This window comes from Ambystoma mexicanum, chromosome 4p, assembly GCF_040938575.1.
Source record: "Ambystoma mexicanum isolate Mex_15411 chromosome 4p, UKY_AmexF1_1, whole genome shotgun sequence".
NCBI classification, from domain to species: domain Eukaryota; kingdom Metazoa; phylum Chordata; class Amphibia; order Caudata; family Ambystomatidae; genus Ambystoma; species Ambystoma mexicanum.
In genome coordinates, this window is record NC_090927.1 from 843,207,804 (window position 1) to 843,223,406 (window position 15,603).

The 15,603-nt window shown below is 47.3% G+C and overlaps 32 non-coding genes and 20 pseudogenes across 32 annotated transcripts; all 52 read right to left on the reverse strand.

The window, feature by feature from the left end:
• Positions 1–87: 87 nt before the first annotated feature.
• Positions 88–196, reverse strand: LOC138458924 (5S ribosomal RNA; annotated as a pseudogene).
• A 105-nt stretch (positions 197–301) lies between these two features.
• LOC138460582 (5S ribosomal RNA) lies at positions 302–420 on the reverse strand. Its single transcript, XR_011263262.1, has one exon. It is a non-coding gene; the product is annotated as a 5S ribosomal RNA (ribosomal RNA).
• Positions 421–526: 106 nt separating this feature from the next.
• LOC138456518 (5S ribosomal RNA) lies at positions 527–635 on the reverse strand (annotated as a pseudogene).
• Positions 636–741: 106 nt separating this feature from the next.
• Positions 742–860, reverse strand: LOC138455025 (5S ribosomal RNA). The gene has a single exon (XR_011261672.1). It is a non-coding gene; the product is annotated as a 5S ribosomal RNA (ribosomal RNA).
• A 106-nt stretch (positions 861–966) lies between these two features.
• Positions 967–1,085, reverse strand: LOC138464804 (5S ribosomal RNA). The gene has a single exon (XR_011267381.1). It is a non-coding gene; the product is annotated as a 5S ribosomal RNA (ribosomal RNA).
• Positions 1,086–1,191: 106 nt separating this feature from the next.
• On the reverse strand, positions 1,192–1,310 carry LOC138463225 (5S ribosomal RNA). Its single transcript, XR_011265811.1, has one exon. It is a non-coding gene; the product is annotated as a 5S ribosomal RNA (ribosomal RNA).
• Positions 1,311–1,416: 106 nt separating this feature from the next.
• Positions 1,417–1,535, reverse strand: LOC138463877 (5S ribosomal RNA). Its single transcript, XR_011266461.1, has one exon. It is a non-coding gene; the product is annotated as a 5S ribosomal RNA (ribosomal RNA).
• A 463-nt stretch (positions 1,536–1,998) lies between these two features.
• LOC138456583 (5S ribosomal RNA) lies at positions 1,999–2,117 on the reverse strand (annotated as a pseudogene).
• Positions 2,118–2,223: 106 nt separating this feature from the next.
• On the reverse strand, positions 2,224–2,342 carry LOC138453968 (5S ribosomal RNA). The gene has a single exon (XR_011260666.1). It is a non-coding gene; the product is annotated as a 5S ribosomal RNA (ribosomal RNA).
• A 106-nt stretch (positions 2,343–2,448) lies between these two features.
• On the reverse strand, positions 2,449–2,567 carry LOC138457529 (5S ribosomal RNA; annotated as a pseudogene).
• A 106-nt stretch (positions 2,568–2,673) lies between these two features.
• LOC138461196 (5S ribosomal RNA) lies at positions 2,674–2,792 on the reverse strand. The gene has a single exon (XR_011263826.1). It is a non-coding gene; the product is annotated as a 5S ribosomal RNA (ribosomal RNA).
• Positions 2,793–3,447: 655 nt separating this feature from the next.
• On the reverse strand, positions 3,448–3,566 carry LOC138462938 (5S ribosomal RNA). The gene has a single exon (XR_011265524.1). It is a non-coding gene; the product is annotated as a 5S ribosomal RNA (ribosomal RNA).
• Positions 3,567–3,672: 106 nt separating this feature from the next.
• Positions 3,673–3,791, reverse strand: LOC138461197 (5S ribosomal RNA). Its single transcript, XR_011263827.1, has one exon. It is a non-coding gene; the product is annotated as a 5S ribosomal RNA (ribosomal RNA).
• Positions 3,792–4,244: 453 nt separating this feature from the next.
• LOC138456616 (5S ribosomal RNA) lies at positions 4,245–4,353 on the reverse strand (annotated as a pseudogene).
• Positions 4,354–4,459: 106 nt separating this feature from the next.
• On the reverse strand, positions 4,460–4,578 carry LOC138461725 (5S ribosomal RNA). Its single transcript, XR_011264331.1, has one exon. It is a non-coding gene; the product is annotated as a 5S ribosomal RNA (ribosomal RNA).
• Positions 4,579–4,684: 106 nt separating this feature from the next.
• Positions 4,685–4,793, reverse strand: LOC138458311 (5S ribosomal RNA; annotated as a pseudogene).
• A 107-nt stretch (positions 4,794–4,900) lies between these two features.
• LOC138454071 (5S ribosomal RNA) lies at positions 4,901–5,019 on the reverse strand. Its single transcript, XR_011260764.1, has one exon. It is a non-coding gene; the product is annotated as a 5S ribosomal RNA (ribosomal RNA).
• Positions 5,020–5,125: 106 nt separating this feature from the next.
• On the reverse strand, positions 5,126–5,244 carry LOC138455369 (5S ribosomal RNA; annotated as a pseudogene).
• Positions 5,245–5,707: 463 nt separating this feature from the next.
• LOC138456617 (5S ribosomal RNA) lies at positions 5,708–5,816 on the reverse strand (annotated as a pseudogene).
• Positions 5,817–5,922: 106 nt separating this feature from the next.
• LOC138454743 (5S ribosomal RNA) lies at positions 5,923–6,041 on the reverse strand. The gene has a single exon (XR_011261406.1). It is a non-coding gene; the product is annotated as a 5S ribosomal RNA (ribosomal RNA).
• A 106-nt stretch (positions 6,042–6,147) lies between these two features.
• On the reverse strand, positions 6,148–6,256 carry LOC138458374 (5S ribosomal RNA; annotated as a pseudogene).
• A 107-nt stretch (positions 6,257–6,363) lies between these two features.
• On the reverse strand, positions 6,364–6,482 carry LOC138460979 (5S ribosomal RNA). Its single transcript, XR_011263628.1, has one exon. It is a non-coding gene; the product is annotated as a 5S ribosomal RNA (ribosomal RNA).
• Positions 6,483–6,588: 106 nt separating this feature from the next.
• On the reverse strand, positions 6,589–6,707 carry LOC138463468 (5S ribosomal RNA). The gene has a single exon (XR_011266054.1). It is a non-coding gene; the product is annotated as a 5S ribosomal RNA (ribosomal RNA).
• A 107-nt stretch (positions 6,708–6,814) lies between these two features.
• Positions 6,815–6,933, reverse strand: LOC138455604 (5S ribosomal RNA; annotated as a pseudogene).
• A 106-nt stretch (positions 6,934–7,039) lies between these two features.
• Positions 7,040–7,158, reverse strand: LOC138463340 (5S ribosomal RNA). Its single transcript, XR_011265927.1, has one exon. It is a non-coding gene; the product is annotated as a 5S ribosomal RNA (ribosomal RNA).
• Positions 7,159–7,611: 453 nt separating this feature from the next.
• Positions 7,612–7,730, reverse strand: LOC138455906 (5S ribosomal RNA; annotated as a pseudogene).
• A 106-nt stretch (positions 7,731–7,836) lies between these two features.
• LOC138465091 (5S ribosomal RNA) lies at positions 7,837–7,955 on the reverse strand. Its single transcript, XR_011267667.1, has one exon. It is a non-coding gene; the product is annotated as a 5S ribosomal RNA (ribosomal RNA).
• A 106-nt stretch (positions 7,956–8,061) lies between these two features.
• Positions 8,062–8,180, reverse strand: LOC138454793 (5S ribosomal RNA). Its single transcript, XR_011261453.1, has one exon. It is a non-coding gene; the product is annotated as a 5S ribosomal RNA (ribosomal RNA).
• A 106-nt stretch (positions 8,181–8,286) lies between these two features.
• LOC138454794 (5S ribosomal RNA) lies at positions 8,287–8,405 on the reverse strand. Its single transcript, XR_011261454.1, has one exon. It is a non-coding gene; the product is annotated as a 5S ribosomal RNA (ribosomal RNA).
• A 106-nt stretch (positions 8,406–8,511) lies between these two features.
• LOC138458294 (5S ribosomal RNA) lies at positions 8,512–8,620 on the reverse strand (annotated as a pseudogene).
• A 106-nt stretch (positions 8,621–8,726) lies between these two features.
• LOC138465067 (5S ribosomal RNA) lies at positions 8,727–8,845 on the reverse strand. The gene has a single exon (XR_011267643.1). It is a non-coding gene; the product is annotated as a 5S ribosomal RNA (ribosomal RNA).
• Positions 8,846–8,951: 106 nt separating this feature from the next.
• Positions 8,952–9,070, reverse strand: LOC138464806 (5S ribosomal RNA). The gene has a single exon (XR_011267382.1). It is a non-coding gene; the product is annotated as a 5S ribosomal RNA (ribosomal RNA).
• A 107-nt stretch (positions 9,071–9,177) lies between these two features.
• LOC138454073 (5S ribosomal RNA) lies at positions 9,178–9,296 on the reverse strand. The gene has a single exon (XR_011260766.1). It is a non-coding gene; the product is annotated as a 5S ribosomal RNA (ribosomal RNA).
• A 106-nt stretch (positions 9,297–9,402) lies between these two features.
• LOC138455371 (5S ribosomal RNA) lies at positions 9,403–9,521 on the reverse strand (annotated as a pseudogene).
• Positions 9,522–9,984: 463 nt separating this feature from the next.
• On the reverse strand, positions 9,985–10,103 carry LOC138457667 (5S ribosomal RNA; annotated as a pseudogene).
• A 106-nt stretch (positions 10,104–10,209) lies between these two features.
• LOC138461873 (5S ribosomal RNA) lies at positions 10,210–10,328 on the reverse strand. The gene has a single exon (XR_011264479.1). It is a non-coding gene; the product is annotated as a 5S ribosomal RNA (ribosomal RNA).
• Positions 10,329–10,434: 106 nt separating this feature from the next.
• LOC138461198 (5S ribosomal RNA) lies at positions 10,435–10,553 on the reverse strand. Its single transcript, XR_011263828.1, has one exon. It is a non-coding gene; the product is annotated as a 5S ribosomal RNA (ribosomal RNA).
• Positions 10,554–11,006: 453 nt separating this feature from the next.
• LOC138457887 (5S ribosomal RNA) lies at positions 11,007–11,115 on the reverse strand (annotated as a pseudogene).
• Positions 11,116–11,222: 107 nt separating this feature from the next.
• LOC138455377 (5S ribosomal RNA) lies at positions 11,223–11,341 on the reverse strand (annotated as a pseudogene).
• A 106-nt stretch (positions 11,342–11,447) lies between these two features.
• LOC138455026 (5S ribosomal RNA) lies at positions 11,448–11,566 on the reverse strand. Its single transcript, XR_011261673.1, has one exon. It is a non-coding gene; the product is annotated as a 5S ribosomal RNA (ribosomal RNA).
• Positions 11,567–11,672: 106 nt separating this feature from the next.
• LOC138464807 (5S ribosomal RNA) lies at positions 11,673–11,791 on the reverse strand. Its single transcript, XR_011267383.1, has one exon. It is a non-coding gene; the product is annotated as a 5S ribosomal RNA (ribosomal RNA).
• A 106-nt stretch (positions 11,792–11,897) lies between these two features.
• On the reverse strand, positions 11,898–12,016 carry LOC138463226 (5S ribosomal RNA). Its single transcript, XR_011265812.1, has one exon. It is a non-coding gene; the product is annotated as a 5S ribosomal RNA (ribosomal RNA).
• A 106-nt stretch (positions 12,017–12,122) lies between these two features.
• On the reverse strand, positions 12,123–12,241 carry LOC138463878 (5S ribosomal RNA). The gene has a single exon (XR_011266462.1). It is a non-coding gene; the product is annotated as a 5S ribosomal RNA (ribosomal RNA).
• A 463-nt stretch (positions 12,242–12,704) lies between these two features.
• LOC138456584 (5S ribosomal RNA) lies at positions 12,705–12,823 on the reverse strand (annotated as a pseudogene).
• Positions 12,824–12,929: 106 nt separating this feature from the next.
• Positions 12,930–13,048, reverse strand: LOC138454394 (5S ribosomal RNA). The gene has a single exon (XR_011261073.1). It is a non-coding gene; the product is annotated as a 5S ribosomal RNA (ribosomal RNA).
• A 106-nt stretch (positions 13,049–13,154) lies between these two features.
• LOC138457530 (5S ribosomal RNA) lies at positions 13,155–13,273 on the reverse strand (annotated as a pseudogene).
• A 106-nt stretch (positions 13,274–13,379) lies between these two features.
• LOC138461199 (5S ribosomal RNA) lies at positions 13,380–13,498 on the reverse strand. The gene has a single exon (XR_011263829.1). It is a non-coding gene; the product is annotated as a 5S ribosomal RNA (ribosomal RNA).
• A 655-nt stretch (positions 13,499–14,153) lies between these two features.
• Positions 14,154–14,272, reverse strand: LOC138461705 (5S ribosomal RNA). The gene has a single exon (XR_011264311.1). It is a non-coding gene; the product is annotated as a 5S ribosomal RNA (ribosomal RNA).
• A 106-nt stretch (positions 14,273–14,378) lies between these two features.
• LOC138461200 (5S ribosomal RNA) lies at positions 14,379–14,497 on the reverse strand. Its single transcript, XR_011263830.1, has one exon. It is a non-coding gene; the product is annotated as a 5S ribosomal RNA (ribosomal RNA).
• Positions 14,498–14,950: 453 nt separating this feature from the next.
• LOC138456618 (5S ribosomal RNA) lies at positions 14,951–15,059 on the reverse strand (annotated as a pseudogene).
• Positions 15,060–15,165: 106 nt separating this feature from the next.
• Positions 15,166–15,284, reverse strand: LOC138461726 (5S ribosomal RNA). Its single transcript, XR_011264332.1, has one exon. It is a non-coding gene; the product is annotated as a 5S ribosomal RNA (ribosomal RNA).
• Positions 15,285–15,390: 106 nt separating this feature from the next.
• LOC138458312 (5S ribosomal RNA) lies at positions 15,391–15,499 on the reverse strand (annotated as a pseudogene).
• Positions 15,500–15,603: the final 104 nt, after the last annotated feature.

The window sequence follows — 15,603 nt, forward strand, 5'->3', positions numbered from 1 at the left end:
AAACGGGATACAATTATTTTGGAAACATACCAAATTTGAAAAATAATTGAGAAGTTGCGCAATTACTAATCATGGAGCACAAAAAAAAGCCTACAGCACCTGGTATTCCCAGGCAGTCTCCCATCCAGGTACTAACTAGGCCCGACCCTGCTTAGCTTCCGAGATCGGGCGCATTCAGTGTGTTGTGGCCGTAGGCTCTGGGCCTAGTGAGTTTGTACTTTTAAGCATCTAGTCGGCTAGACCTTGCAGTTTTGAAAAGCAATTGTGAAATGGCTCACTTCCTGAACTTGGAGCACAAAAAAGCCTACAGCACCTGGTATTCCCAGGTGGTCTCCCATCCAGGTACTAACTAGGCCCGACACTGCTTAGCTTCCGAGATCAGACGAGATCGGGCGCATTCAGTGTGGTGTGGCCGTAGGCTCTGGGCCTAGTGAGTTTTGTACTTTTAAGCATCTAGTCAGCTAGACCTTGCAGTTTTGAAAGGCAATTGAGAAATGGCTCACTTCCTGAACTTGGAGCACAAAAAAGCCTACAGCACCTGGTATTCCCAGGCGGTCTCCCATCCAGGTACTAACGAGGCCCGACCCTGCTTAGCTTCCGAGATCGGGCGCATTCAGTGTGGTGTGGCCGTAGGCTCTGGGCCTAGTGAGTTTTGTACTTTTAAGCATCTAGTCGGCTAGACCTTGCAGTTTTGAAAGGCAATTGAGAAATGGCTCACTTCCTGAACTTGGAGCACAAAAAAGCCTACAGCACCTGGTATTCCCAGGCGGTCTCCCATCCAGGTACTAACTAGGCCCGACACTGCTTAGCTTCTGAGATTAGACGAGATCGGGCGCAATCAGTGTGGTGTGGCCGTAGGCTCTGGGCCTAGTGAGTTTTGTACTTTTAAGCATCTAGTCAGCTAGACCTTGCAGTTTTGAAAGGCAATTGAGAAATGGCTCACTTCCTGAACTTGGAGCACAAAAAAGCCTACAGCACCTGGTATTCCCAGGCGGTCTCCCATCCAGGTACTAACGAGGCCCGACACTGCTTAGCTTCCAAGATCAGACGAGATCGGGCGCATTCAGTGTGGTGTGGCCGTAGGCTCTGGGCCTTGTGAGTTTTGTACTTTTAAGCATCTAGTCGGCTAGACCTTGCAGTTTTGAAAGGCAATTGAGAAATGGCTCACTTCCTGAACTTGGAGCACAAAAAAGCCTACAGCACCTGGTATTCCCAGGCGGTCTCCCATCCAGGTACTAACTAGGCCCGACACTGCTTAGCTTCTGAGATCAGACGAGATCTGGCGCATTCAGTGTGGTGTGGCCGTAGGCTCTGGGCCTAGTGAGTTTTGTACTTTTAAGCATCTAGTCGGCTAGACCTTGCAGTTTTAAAAGGCAATTGAGAAAGGGCTCACTTCCTGAACTTGGAGCACAAAAAAGCCTACAGCACCTGGTATTCCCAGGCGGTCTCCCATCCAGGTACTAACTAGGCCTGACACTGCTTAACTTCCGAGATCAGATCAGATCGGGTGCATTCAGTGTGGTGTGGCCGTAGGCTCTAGGAATGCTAAGAATATTACTCTTATGCATTTGCATTTAGTAAGCTACGCCATGCAGCCACTTGCAACATGATAACACGCTCATCGCTCGATCAGGCTCGATCAGGCGAGATATATAAGACTGGTGGGCCCATTCAGGACTCCTATGTCTGGTAGGATAACTTTAATTCATCCATCCTGTGTCTGTTGCAGGGAGGTGGAGAGAACAATCAACACAATAATGGTTTTCTTTCATGCCTCTTGAAGGACTCAATATTCTCTGTACTGCATTACATGTGAAAGTCGATTTATTACCCATGAACACACTACCTGTATGCTAATTCTATGTAAAAAGGTAGCTCCAGCCCTCATGATGTTGTCCAACATTTCCGCTATAAAACGGGATACAATTATTTTGGAAACATACCAAATTTGAAAAACAATTGAGAAGTTGCGCAATTACTAATCATGGAGCACAAAATAGCCTACAGCACCTGGTATTGCCAGGCGGTATCCCATCCAGGTACTAACTAGGCCTGACATTGCTTAGCTTCCGAGATCAGACGAGATTGGGCGCATTCAGTGTGGTGTGGCCGTAGGCTCTGGTCCTAGTGAGTTTTGTACTTTTAAGCATCTAGTCGGCTAGACGTTGCAGTTTTGAAAGGCAATTGAGAAATGGCTCACTTCCTGAACTTGGAGTACAAAAAAGCCTACAGCACCTGGTATTCCCAGGCGGTCTCCCACCCAGGTACTAACTAGGCTCGACACTGCTTAGCTTCCGAGATCAGACGAGATCGGGCGCAGTCAGTGTGGTGTGGCCGTAGGCTCTGGGCCTAGTGAGTTTTGTACTTTTAAGCATCTAGTCAGCTAGACCTTGCAGTTTTGAAAGGCAATTGAGAAATGGCTCACTTCCTGAACTTGGAGCACAAAAAAGCCTACAGCACCTGGTATTCCTAGGCGGTCTCCCATCCAGGTACTAACGAGGCACGACACTGCTTAGCTTCTGAGATCAAACGAGATAGGGCGCATTCAGTGTGGTGTGGCCGTAGGCTCTGGGCCTAGTGAGTTTTGTACTTTTAAGCATGTAGTCGGCTAGACCTTGCAGTTTTGAAAGGCAATTGAGAAAGGGCTCACTTCCTGAACTTGGAGCACAAAAAAGCCTACAGCACCTGGTATTCCCAGGCGGTCTCCCATCCAGGTACTAACTAGGCCTGACACTGCTTAACTTCCGAGATCAGACGAGATCGGGTGCATTCAGTGTGGTGTGGCCGTAGGCTCTAGGAATGCTAAGAATATTACTCTTATGCATTTGCATTTAGTAAGCTAAGCCATGCAGCCACTTGCAACATGATACCACGCTCATCGCTCGATCAGGCGAGATATATAAGACTGGTGGGCCCATTCAGGACTCCTATGTCTGGTAGGATAACTTTAATTCATCCATCCTGTGTCTGTTGCAGGGAGGTGGAGAGAACAATCAACACAATAATGGTTTTCTTTCATGCCTCTTGAAGGACTCAATATTCTCTGTACTGCATTACATGTGAAAGTCGATTTATTACCCATGAACACACTACCTGTATGCTAATTCTATGTAAAAAGGTAGCTCCAGCCCTCATGATGTTGTCCAACATTTCCGCTATAAAACGGGATACAATTATTTTGGAAACATACCAAATTTGAAAAATAATTGAGAAGTTGCGCAATTACTAATCATGGAGCACAAAAAAGCCTACAGCACCTGGTATTCCCAGGCAGTCTCCCATCCAGGTACTAACTAAGCCCTTCCGAGATCGGGCGCATTCAGTGTGGTGTGGCTGTAGGCTCTGGGCCTAGTGAGTTTTGTACTTTTAAGCATCTAGTCGGCTAGACCTTGCAGTTTTGAAAGGCAATTGAGAAATGGCTCACTTCCTGAACTTGGAGCACAAAAAAGCCTACAGCACCTGGTATTCCCAGGCGGTCTCCCATCCAGGTACTAACTAGGCCCGACACTGCTTAGCTTCCGAGATCAGACGAGATCAGGCGCAATCAGTGTGGTGTGGCCGTAGGCTCTTGGCCTAGTGAGTTTTGTACTTTTAAGCATCTAGTCAGCTAGACCTTGCAGTTTTGAAAGGCAATTGAGAAATGGCTCACTTCCTGAACTTGGAGCACAAAAAAGCCTACAGCACCTGGTATTCCCAGGCGGTCTCCCATCCAGGTACTAACTAGGCCTGACACTGCTTAACTTCCGAGATCAGACGAGATCGGGTGCATTCAGTGTGGTGTGGCCGTAGGCTCTAGGAATGCTAAGAATATTACTCTTATGCATTTGCATTTAGTAAGCTAAGCCATGCAGCCACTTGCAACATGATACCACGCTCATCGCTCGATCAGGCGAGATATATAAGACTGGTGGGCCCATTCAGGACTCCTATGTCTGGTAGGATAACTTTAATTCATCCATCCTGTGTCTGTTGCAGGGAGGTGGAGAGAACAATCAACACAATAATGGTTTTCTTTCATGCCTCTTGAAGGACTCAATATTCTCTGTACTGCATTACATGTGAAAGTCGATTAATTACCCATGAACACACTACCTGTATGCTAATTCTATGTAAAAAGGTAGCTCCAGCCCTCATGATGTTGTCCAACATTTCCGCTATAAAACAGGATACAATTATTTTGGAAACATACCAAATTTGAAAAATAATTGAGAAGTTGCGCAATTACTAATCATGGAGCACAAAAAAGCCTACAGCACCTGGTATTCCCAGGCAGTCTCCCATCCAGGTACTAACTAGGCCCGACCCTGCTTAGCTTCCGAGATCGGGCGCATTCAGTGTGGTGTGGCCGTAGGCTCTGGGCCTAGTGAGTTTTGTACTTTTAAGCATCTAGTCGGCTAGACCTTGCAGTTTTGAAAGGCAATTGAGAAATGGCTCACTTCCTGAACTTGGAGCCCAAAAATGCCTACAGCACCTGGTATTCCCAGGCGGTCTCCCATCCAGGTACTAACTAGGCCCGACACTGCTTAGCTTCCGAGATCAGACGAGATCGGGCGCAATCAGTGTGGTGTGGCCGTAGGCTCTGGGCCTAGTGAGTTTTGTACTTTTAAGCATCTAGTCAGCTAGACCTTGCAGTTTTGAAAGGCAATTGAGAAATGGCTCACTTCCTGAACTTGGAGCACAAAAAAGCCTACAGCACCTGGTATTCCCAGGCGGTCTCCCATCCAGGTACTAACGAGGCCCGACCCTGCTTAGCTTCTGAGATCGGGCGCATTCAGTGTGGTGTGGCCGTAGGCTCTGGACCTAGTGAGTTTTGTACTTTTAAGCATCTAGTCGGCTAGACCTTGCAGTTTTGAAAGGCAATTGAGAAATGGCTCACTTCCTGAACTTGGAGCACAAAAAAAGCCTACAGCACCTGGTATTCCCAGGCGGTCTCCCATCCAGGTACTAACTAGGCCCAACACTGCTTAGCTTCCAAGATCAGACAAGATCGGGCGCAATCAGTGTGGTGTGGCCGTAGGCTCTGGGCCTAGTGAGTTTTGTACTTTTAAGCATCTAGTCAGCTAGACCTTGCAGTTTTGAAAGGCAATTGAGAAATGGCTCACTTCCTGAACTTGGAGCACAAAAAAGCCTACAGCACCTGGTATTCCCACGCAGTCTCCCATCCAGATACTAACGAGGCCCGACACTGCTTAGCTTCAGAGATCAGACGAGATCGGGTGCATTCAGTGTGGTGTGGCCGTAGGCTCTAGGAATGCTAAGAATATTACTCTTATGCATTTGCATTTAGTAAGCTAAGCCATGCAGCCACTTGCAACATGATACCACGCTCATCGCTCGATCAGGCTCGATCAGGCGAGATATATAAGACTGGTGGGCCCATTCAGGACTCCTATGTCTGGTAGGATAACTTTAATTCATCCATCCTGTGTCTGTTGCAGGGAGGTGGAGAGAACAATCAACACAATAATGGTTTTCTTTCATGCCTCTTGAAGGACTCAATATTCTCTGTACTGCATTACATGTGAAAGTCGATTTATTACCCATGAACACACTACCTGTATGCTAATTCTATGTAAAAAGGTAGCTCCAGCCCTCATGATGTTGTCCAACATTTCCGCTATAAAACGGGATACAATTATTTTGGAAACATACCAAATTTGAAAAATAATTGAGAAGTTGCGCAATTACTAATCATGGAGCACAAAAAAGCCTACAGCACCTGGTATTCCCAGGCAGTCTCCCATCCAGGTACTAACTAGGCCCGACCCTGCTTAGCTTCCGAGATCGGGCGCATTCAGTGTGGTGTGGCCGTAGGCTCTGGGCGTAGTGAGTTTTGTACTTTTAAGCATCTAGTCGGCTAGACCTTGCAGTTTTGAAAGGCAATTGAGAAATGGCTCACTTCCTGAACTTGGAGCACAAAAAAGCCTACAGCACCTGGTATTCCCAGGCGGTCTCCCATCCAGGTACTAACTAGGCCTGACACTGCTTAGCTTCCAAGATCAGACGAGATCGGGCGCAATCAGTGTGGTGTGGCTGTAGGCTCTGGGCCTAGTGAGTTTTGTACTTTTAAGCATCTAGTCAGCTAGACCTTGCAGTTTTGAAAGGCAATTGAGAAATGGCTCACTTCCTGAACTTATAGCACAAAAAAGCCTACAGCACCTGGTATTCCCAGGCGGTCTCCCATCCAGGTACTAACGAGGCCCGACCCTGCTTAGCTTCTGAGATCGGGCGCATTCAGTGTGGTGTGGCTGTAGGCTCTGGGCCTAGTGAGTTTTGTACTTTTAAGCATCTAGTCGGCTAGACCTTGCAGTTTTGAAAGGCAATTGAGAAATGGCTCACTTCCTGAACTTGGAGCACAAAAAAAGCCTACAGCACCTGGTATTCCCAGGCGGTCTCCCATCCAGGTACTAACTAGGCCCGACACTGCTTAGCTTCCGAGATCAGACGAGATCGGGCGCAATCAGTGTGGTGTGGCCGTAGGCTCTGGGTCTAATGAGTTTTGTACTTTTAAGCATCTAGTCAGCTAGACCTTGCAGTTTTGAAAGGCAATTGAGAAATGGCTCACTTCCTGAACTTGGAGCACAAAAAAGCCTACAGCACCTGGTATTCCCACGCGGTCTCCCATCCAGGTACTAACAAGGCCCGACACTGCTTAGCTTCCGAGATCAGACGAGATCAGGCGCATTCAGTGTGGTGTGGCCGTAGGCTCTGGGCCTTGTGAGTTTTGTACTTTTAAGCATCTAGTCGGCTAGACCTTGCAGTTTTGAAAGGCAATTGAGAAATGGCTCACTTCCTGAACTTGGAGTACAAAAAAAGCCTACAGCACCTGGTATTCCCAGGCGGTCTCCCATCCAGGTACTAACTAGGCCCGACACTGCTTAGCTTCTGAGATAAGATGAGATCGGGCGCATTTAGTGTGGTGTGGCCGTAGGCTCTGGGCCTAGTGAGTTTTGTACTTTTAAGCATCTAGTCGGCTAGACCTTGCAGTTTTGAAAGGCAATTGAGAAAGGGCTCACTTCCTGAACTTGGAGCACAAAAAAGCCTACAGCACCTGGTATTCCCAGGCGGTCTCCCATCCAGGTACTAACTAGGCCTAACACTGCTTAACTTCCGAGATCAGACAAGATCGGGTGCATTCAGTGTGGTGTGGCCGTAGGCTCTAGGAATGCTAAGAATATTACTCTTATGCATTTGCATTTAGTAAGCTAAGCCATGCAGCCACTTGCAACATGATACCACGCTCATCGCTCGATCAGGCGAGATATATAAGACTGGTGGGCCCATTCAGGACTCCTATGTCTGGTAGGATAACTTTAATTCATCCATCCTGTGTCTGTTGCAGGGAGGTGGAGAGAACAATCAACACAATAATGGTTTTCTTTCATGCCTCTTGAAGGACTCAATATTCTCTGTACTGCATTACATGTGAAAGTCGATTTATTACCCATGAACACACTACCTGTATGCTAATTCTATGTAAAAAGGTAGCTCCAGCCCTCATGATGTTGTCCAACATTTCTGCTATAAAACAGGATACAATTATTTTGGAAACATACCAAATTTGAAAAATAATTGAGAAGTTGCGCAATTACTAATCATGGAGCACAAAAAAGCCTACAGCACCTGGTATTCCCAGGCAGTCTCCCATCCAGGTACTAACTAGGCCTGACATTGCTTAGCTTCCGAGATCAGACGAGATTGGGCGCATTCAGTGTGGTGTGGCCGTAGGCTCTGGTCCTAGTGAGTTTTGTACTTTTAAGCATCTAGTCGGCTAGACGTTGCAGTTTTGAAAGGCAATTGAGAAATGGCTCACTTCCTGAACTTGGAGTACAAAAAAGCCTACAGCACCTGGTATTCCCAGGCGGTCTCCCACTCAGGTACTAACTAGGTCCGACACTGCTTAGCTTCCGAGATCAGACGAGATCGGGCGCAGTCAGTGTGGTGTGGCCGTAGGCTCTGGGCCTAGTGAGTTTTGTACTTTTAAGCATCTAGTCAGCTAGACCTTGCAGTTTTGAAAGGCAATTGAGAAATGGCTCACTTCCTGAACTTGGAGCACAAAAAAGCCTACAGCACCTGGTATTCCCAGGCGGTCTCCCATCCAGGTACTAACTAGGCCCGACACTGCTTAGCTTCCGAGATGAGACGAGATCGGGCGCAATCAGTGTGGTGTGGCCGTAGGCTCTGGGCCTAGTGAGTTTTGTACTTTTAAGCATCTAGTCAGCTAGACCTTGCAGTTTTGAAAGGCAATTGAGAAATGGCTCACTTCCTGAACTTGGAGCACAAAAAAGCCTACAGCACCTGGTATTCCCAGGCGGTCTCCCATCCAGGTACTAACTAGGCCCGACACTGCTTAGCTTCCGAGATGAGACGAGATCGGGCGCAATCAGTGTGGTGTGGCCGTAGGCTCTGGGCCTAGTGAGTTTTGTACTTTTAAGCATCTAGTCAGCTAGACCTTGCAGTTTTGAAAGGCAATTGAGAAATGGCTCACTTCCTGAACTTGGAGCACAAAAAAGCCTACAGCACCTGGTATTCCCAGGCGGTCTCCCATCCAGGTACTAACGAGGCCTGACCCTGCTTAGCTTCCGAGATCGGGCGCATTCAGTGTGGTGTGGCCGTAGGCTCTGGGCCTAGTGAGTTTTGTACTTTTAAGCATCTAGTCGGCTAGACCTTGCAGTTTTGAAAGGCAATTGAGAAATGGCTCACTTCCTGAACTTGGAGCACAAAAAAGCCTACAGCACCTGGTATTCCCAGGCGGTCTCCCATCCAGGTACTAACTAGGCCCGACACTGCTTAGCTTCCGAGATTAGACGAGATCGGGCGCAATCAGTGTGGTGTGGCCGTAGGCTCTGGGCCTAGTGAGTTTTGTACTTTTAAGCATCTAGTCAGCTAGACCTTGCAGTTTTGAAAGGCAATTGAGAAATGGCTCACTTCCTGAACTTGGAGCACAAAAAAGCCTACAGCACCTGGTATTCCCAGGCGGTCTCCCATCCAGGTACTAACGAGGCCCGACACTGCTTAGCTTCCAAGATCAGACGAGATCGGGCGCATTCAGTGTGGTGTGGCCGTAGGCTCTGGGCCTTGTGAGTTTTGTACTTTTAAGCATCTAGTCGGCTAGACCTTGCAGTTTTGAAAGGCAATTGAGAAATGGCTCACTTCCTGAACTTGGAGCACAAAAAAAGCCTACAGCACCTGGTATTCCCAGGCGGTCTCCCATCCAGGTACTAACTAGGCCCAACACTGCTTAGCTTCCAAGATCAGACAAGATCGGGCGCAATCAGTGTGGTGTGGCCGTAGGCTCTGGGCCTAGTGAGTTTTGTACTTTTAAGCATCTAGTCAGCTAGACCTTGCAGTTTTGAAAGGCAATTGAGAAATGGCTCACTTCCTGAACTTGGAGCACAAAAAAGCCTACAGCACCTGGTATTCCCACGCAGTCTCCCATCCAGATACTAACGAGGCCCGACACTGCTTAGCTTCAGAGATCAGACGAGATCGGGTGCATTCAGTGTGGTGTGGCCGTAGGCTCTAGGAATGCTAAGAATATTACTCTTATGCATTTGCATTTAGTAAGCTAAGCCATGCAGCCACTTGCAACATGATACCACGCTCATCGCTCGATCAGGCTCGATCAGGCGAGATATATAAGACTGGTGGGCCCATTCAGGACTCCTATGTCTGGTAGGATAACTTTAATTCATCCATCCTGTGTCTGTTGCAGGGAGGTGGAGAGAACAATCAACACAATAATGGTTTTCTTTCATGCCTCTTGAAGGACTCAATATTCTCTGTACTGCATTACATGTGAAAGTCGATTTATTACCCATGAACACACTACCTGTATGCTAATTCTATGTAAAAAGGTAGCTCCAGCCCTCATGATGTTGTCCAACATTTCCGCTATAAAACGGGATACAATTATTTTGGAAACATACCAAATTTGAAAAACAATTGAGAAGTTGCGCAATTACTAATCATGGAGCACAAAATAGCCTACAGCACCTGGTATTGCCAGGCGGTATCCCATCCAGGTACTAACTAGGCCTGACATTGCTTAGCTTCCGAGATCAGACGAGATTGGGCGCATTCAGTGTGGTGTGGCCGCAGGCTCTGGTCCTAGTGAGTTTTGTACTTTTAAGCATCTAGTCGGCTAGACGTTGCAGTTTTGAAAGGCAATTGAGAAATGGCTCACTTCCTGAACTTGGAGTACAAAAAAGCCTACAGCACCTGGTATTCCCAGGCGGTCTCCCACCCAGGTACTAACTAGGCCCGACACTGCTTAGCTTCCGAGATCAGACGAGATCGGGCGCAGTCAGTGTGGTGTGGCCGTAGGCTCTGGGCCTAGTGAGTTTTGTACTTTTAAGCATGTAGTCGGCTAGACCTTGCAGTTTTGAAAGGCAATTGAGAAAGGGCTCACTTCCTGAACTTGGAGCACAAAAAAGCCTACAGCACCTGGTATTCCCAGGCGGTCTCCCATCCAGGTACTAACTAGGCCTGACACTGCTTAACTTCCGAGATCAGACGAGATCGGGTGCATTCAGTGTGGTGTGGCCGTAGGCTCTAGGAATGCTAAGAATATTACTCTTATGCATTTGCATTTAGTAAGCTAAGCCATGCAGCCACTTGCAACATGATACCACGCTCATCGCTCGATCAGGCGAGATATATAAGACTGGTGGGCCCATTCAGGACTCCTATGTCTGGTAGGATAACTTTAATTCATCCATCCTGTGTCTGTTGCAGGGAGGTGGAGAGAACAATCAACACAATAATGGTTTTCTTTCATGCCTCTTGAAGGACTCAATATTCTCTGTACTGCATTACATGTGAAAGTCGATTTATTACCCATGAACACACTACCTGTATGCTAATTCTATGTAAAAAGGTAGCTCCAGCCCTCATGATGTTGTCCAACATTTCCGCTATAAAACGGGATACAATTATTTTGGAAACATACCAAATTTGAAAAATAATTGAGAAGTTGCGCAATTACTAATCATGGAGCACAAAAAAGCCTACAGCACCTGGTATTCCCAGGCAGTCTCCCATCCAGGTACTAACTAAGCCCGACCCTGCTTAGCTTCCGAGATCGGGCGCATTCAGTGTGGTGTGGCCGTAGGCTCTGGACCTAGTGAGTTTTGTACTTTTAAGCATCTAGTCGGCTAGACCTTGCAGTTTTGAAAGGCAATTGAGAAATGGCTCACTTCCTGAACTTGGAGCACAAAAAAAGCCTACAGCACATGGTATTCCCAGGCGGTCTCCCATCCAGGTACTAACTAGGCCCAACACTGCTTAGCTTCCAAGATCAGACAAGATCGGGCGCAATCAGTGTGGTGTGGCCGTAGGCTCTGGGCCTAGTGAGTTTTGTACTTTTAAGCATCTAGTCGGCTAGACCTTGCAGTTTTGAAAGGCAATTGAGAAATGGCTCACTTCCTGAACTTGGAGCACAAAAAAGCCTACAGCACCTGGTATTCCCAGGCGGTCTCCCATCCAGGTACTAACTAGGCCCGACACTGCTTAGCTTCTGAGATTAGACGAGATCGGGCGCAATCAGTGTGGTGTGGCCGTAGGCTCTGGGCCTAGTGAGTTTTGTACTTTTAAGCATCTAGTCAGCTAGACCTTGCAGTTTTGAAAGGCAATTGAGAAATGGCTCACTTCCTGAACTTGGAGCACAAAAAAGCCTACAGCACCTGGTATTCCCAGGCGGTCTCCCATCCAGGTACTAACGAGGCCCGACACTGCTTAGCTTCCAAGATCAGACGAGATCGGGCGCATTCAGTGTGGTGTGGCCGTAGGCTCTGGGCCTTGTGAGTTTTGTACTTTTAAGCATCTAGTCGGCTAGACCTTGCAGTTTTGAAAGGCAATTGAGAAATGGCTCACTTCCTGAACTTGGAGCACAAAAAAGCCTACAGCACCTGGTATTCCCAGGCGGTCTCCCATCCAGGTACTAACTAGGCCCGACACTGCTTAGCTTCTGAGATCAGACGAGATCTGGCGCATTCAGTGTGGTGTGGCCGTAGGCTCTGGGCCTAGTGAGTTTTGTACTTTTAAGCATCTAGTCGGCTAGACCTTGCAGTTTTAAAAGGCAATTGAGAAAGGGCTCACTTCCTGAACTTGGAGCACAAAAAAGCCTACAGCACCTGGTATTCCCAGGCGGTCTCCCATCCAGGTACTAACTAGGCCTGACACTGCTTAACTTCCGAGATCAGATCAGATCGGGTGCATTCAGTGTGGTGTGGCCGTAGGCTCTAGGAATGCTAAGAATATTACTCTTATGCATTTGCATTTAGTAAGCTACGCCATGCAGCCACTTGCAACATGATAACACGCTCATCGCTCGATCAGGCGAGATCAGGCGAGATATATAAGACTGGTGGGCCCATTCAGGACTCCTATGTCTGGTAGGATAACTTTAATTCATCCATCCTGTGTCTGTTGCAGGGAGGTGGAGAGAACAATCAACACAATAATGGTTTTCTTTCATGCCTCTTGAAGGACTCAATATTCTCTGTACTGCATTACATGTGAAAGTCGATTTATTACCCATGAACACACTACCTGTATGCTAATTCTATGTAAAAAGGTAGCTCCAGCCCTCATGATGTTGTCCAACATTTCCGCTATAAAACGGGATACAATTATTTTGGAAACATACCAAATTTGAAAAACAATTGAGAAGTTGCGCAATTACTAATCATGGAGCACAAAATAGCCTACAGCACCTGGTATTGCCAGGCGGTATCCCATCCAGGTACTAACTAGGCCTGACATTGCTTAGCTTCCGAGATCAGACGAGATTGGGCGCATTCAGTGTGGTGTGGCCGTAGGCTCTGGTCCTAGTGAGTTTTGTACTTTTAAGCATCTAGTCGGCTAGACGTTGCAGTTTTGAAAGGCAATTGAGAAATGGCTCACTTCCTGAACTTGGAGTACAAAAAAGCCTACAGCACCTGGTATTCCCAGGCGGTCTCCCAACCAGGTACTAACTAGGCTCGACACTGCTTAGCTTCCGAGATCAGACGAGATCGGGCGCAGTCAGTGTGGTGTGGCCGTAGGCTCTGGGCCTAGTGAGTTTTGTACTTTTAAGCATCTAGTCAGCTAGACCTTGCAGTTTTGAAAGGCAATTGAGAAATGGCTCACTTCCTGAACTTGGAGCACAAAAAAGCCTACAGCACCTGGTATTCCTAGGCGGTCTCCCATCCAGGTACTAACGAGGCACGACACTGCTTAGCTTCTGAGATCAAACGAGATAGGGCGCATTCAGTGTGGTGTGGCCGTAGGCTCTGGGCCTAGTGAGTTTTGTACTTTTAAGCATGTAGTCGGCTAGACCTTGCAGTTTTGAAAGGCAATTGAGAAAGGGCTCACTTCCTGAACTTGGAGCACAAAAAAGCCTACAGCACCTGGTATTCCCAGGCGGTCTCCCATCCAGGTACTAACTAGGCCTGACACTGCTTAACTTCCGAGATCAGACGAGATCGGGTGCATTCAGTGTGGTGTGGCCGTAGGCTCTAGGAATGCTAAGAATATTACTCTTATGCATTTGCATTTAGTAAGCTAAGCCATGCAGCCACTTGCAACATGATACCACGCTCATCGCTCGATCAGGCGAGATATATAAGACTGGTGGGCCCATTCAGGACTCCTATGACTGGTAGGATAACTTTAATTCATCCATCCTGTGTCTGTTGCAGGGAGGTGGAGAGAACAATCAACACAATAATGGTTTTCTTTCATGCCTCTTGAAGGACTCAATATTCTCTGTACTGCATTACATGTGAAAGTCGATTTATTACCCATGAACACACTACCTGTATGCTAATTCTATGTAAAAAGGTAGCTCCAGCCCTCATGATGTTGTCCAACATTTCCGCTATAAAACGGGATACAATTATTTTGGAAACATACCAAATTTGAAAAATAATTGAGAAGTTGCGCAATTACTAATCATGGAGCACAAAAAAGCCTACAGCACCTGGTATTCCCAGGCAGTCTCCCATCCAGGTACTAACTAAGCCCTTCCGAGATCGGGCGCATTCAGTGTGGTGTGGCTGTAGGCTCTGGGCCTAGTGAGTTTTGTACTTTTAAGCATCTAGTCGGCTAGACCTTGCAGTTTTGAAAGGCAATTGAGAAATGGCTCACTTCCTGAACTTGGAGCACAAAAAAGCCTACAGCACCTGGTATTCCCAGGCGGTCTCCCATCCAGGTACTAACTAGGCCCGACACTGCTTAGCTTCTGAGATCAGACGAGATCAGGCGCAATCAGTGTGGTGTGGCCGTAGGCTCTTGGCCTAGTGAGTTTTGTACTTTTAAGCATCTAGTCAGCTAGACCTTGCAGTTTTGAAAGGCAATTGAGAAATGGCTCACTTCCTGAACTTGGAGCACAAAAAAGCCTACAGCACCTGGTATTCCCAGGCGGTCTCCCATCCAGGTACTAACTAGGCCTGACACTGCTTAACTTCCGAGATCAGACGAGATCGGGTGCATTCAGTGTGGTGTGGCCGTAGGCTCTAGGAATGCTAAGAATATTACTCTTATGCATTTGCATTTAGTAAGCTAAGCCATGCAGCCACTTGCAACATGATACCACGCTCATCGCTCGATCAGGCGAGATATATAAGACTGGTGGGCCCATTCAGGACTCCTATGTCTGGTAGGATAACTTTAATTCATCCATCCTGTGTCTGTTGCAGGGAGGTGGAGAGAACAATCAACACAATAATGGTTTTCTTTCATGCCTCTTGAAGGACTCAATATTCTCTGTACTGCATTACATGTGAAAGTCGATTAATTACCCATGAACACACTACCTGTATGCTAATTCTATGTAAAAAGGTAGCTCCAGCCCTCATGATGTTGTCCAACATTTCCGCTATAAAACAGGATACAATTATTTTGGAAACATACCAAATTTGAAAAATAATTGAGAAGTTGCGCAATTACTAATCATGGAGCACAAAAAAGCCTACAGCACCTGGTATTCCCAGGCAGTCTCCCATCCAGGTACTAACTAGGCCCGACCCTGCTTAGCTTCCGAGATCGGGCGCATTCAGTGTGGTGTGGCCGTAGGCTCTGGGCCTAGTGAGTTTTGTACTTTTAAGCATCTAGTCGGCTAGACCTTGCAGTTTTGAAAGGCAATTGAGAAATGGCTCACTTCCTGAACTTGGAGCCCAAAAATGCCTACAGCACCTGGTATTCCCAGGCGGTCTCCCATCCAGGTACTAACTAGGCCCGACACTGCTTAGCTTCCGAGATCAGACGAGATCGGGCGCAATCAGTGTGGTGTGGCCGTAGGCTCTGGGCCTAGTGAGTTTTGTACTTTTAAGCATCTAGTCAGCTAGACCTTGCAGTTTTGAAAGGCAATTGAGAAATGGCTCACTTCCTGAACTTGGAGCACAAAAAAGCCTACAGCACCTGGTATTCCCAGGCGGTCTCCCATCCAGGTACTAACGAGGCCCGACCCTGCTTAGCTTCTGAGATCGGGCGCATTCAGTGTGGTGTGGCCGTAGGCTCTGGACCTAGTGAGTTTTGTACTTTTAAGCATCTAGTCGGCTAGACCTTGCAGTTTTGAAAGGCAATTGAGAAATGGCTCACTTCCTGAACTTGGAGCACAAA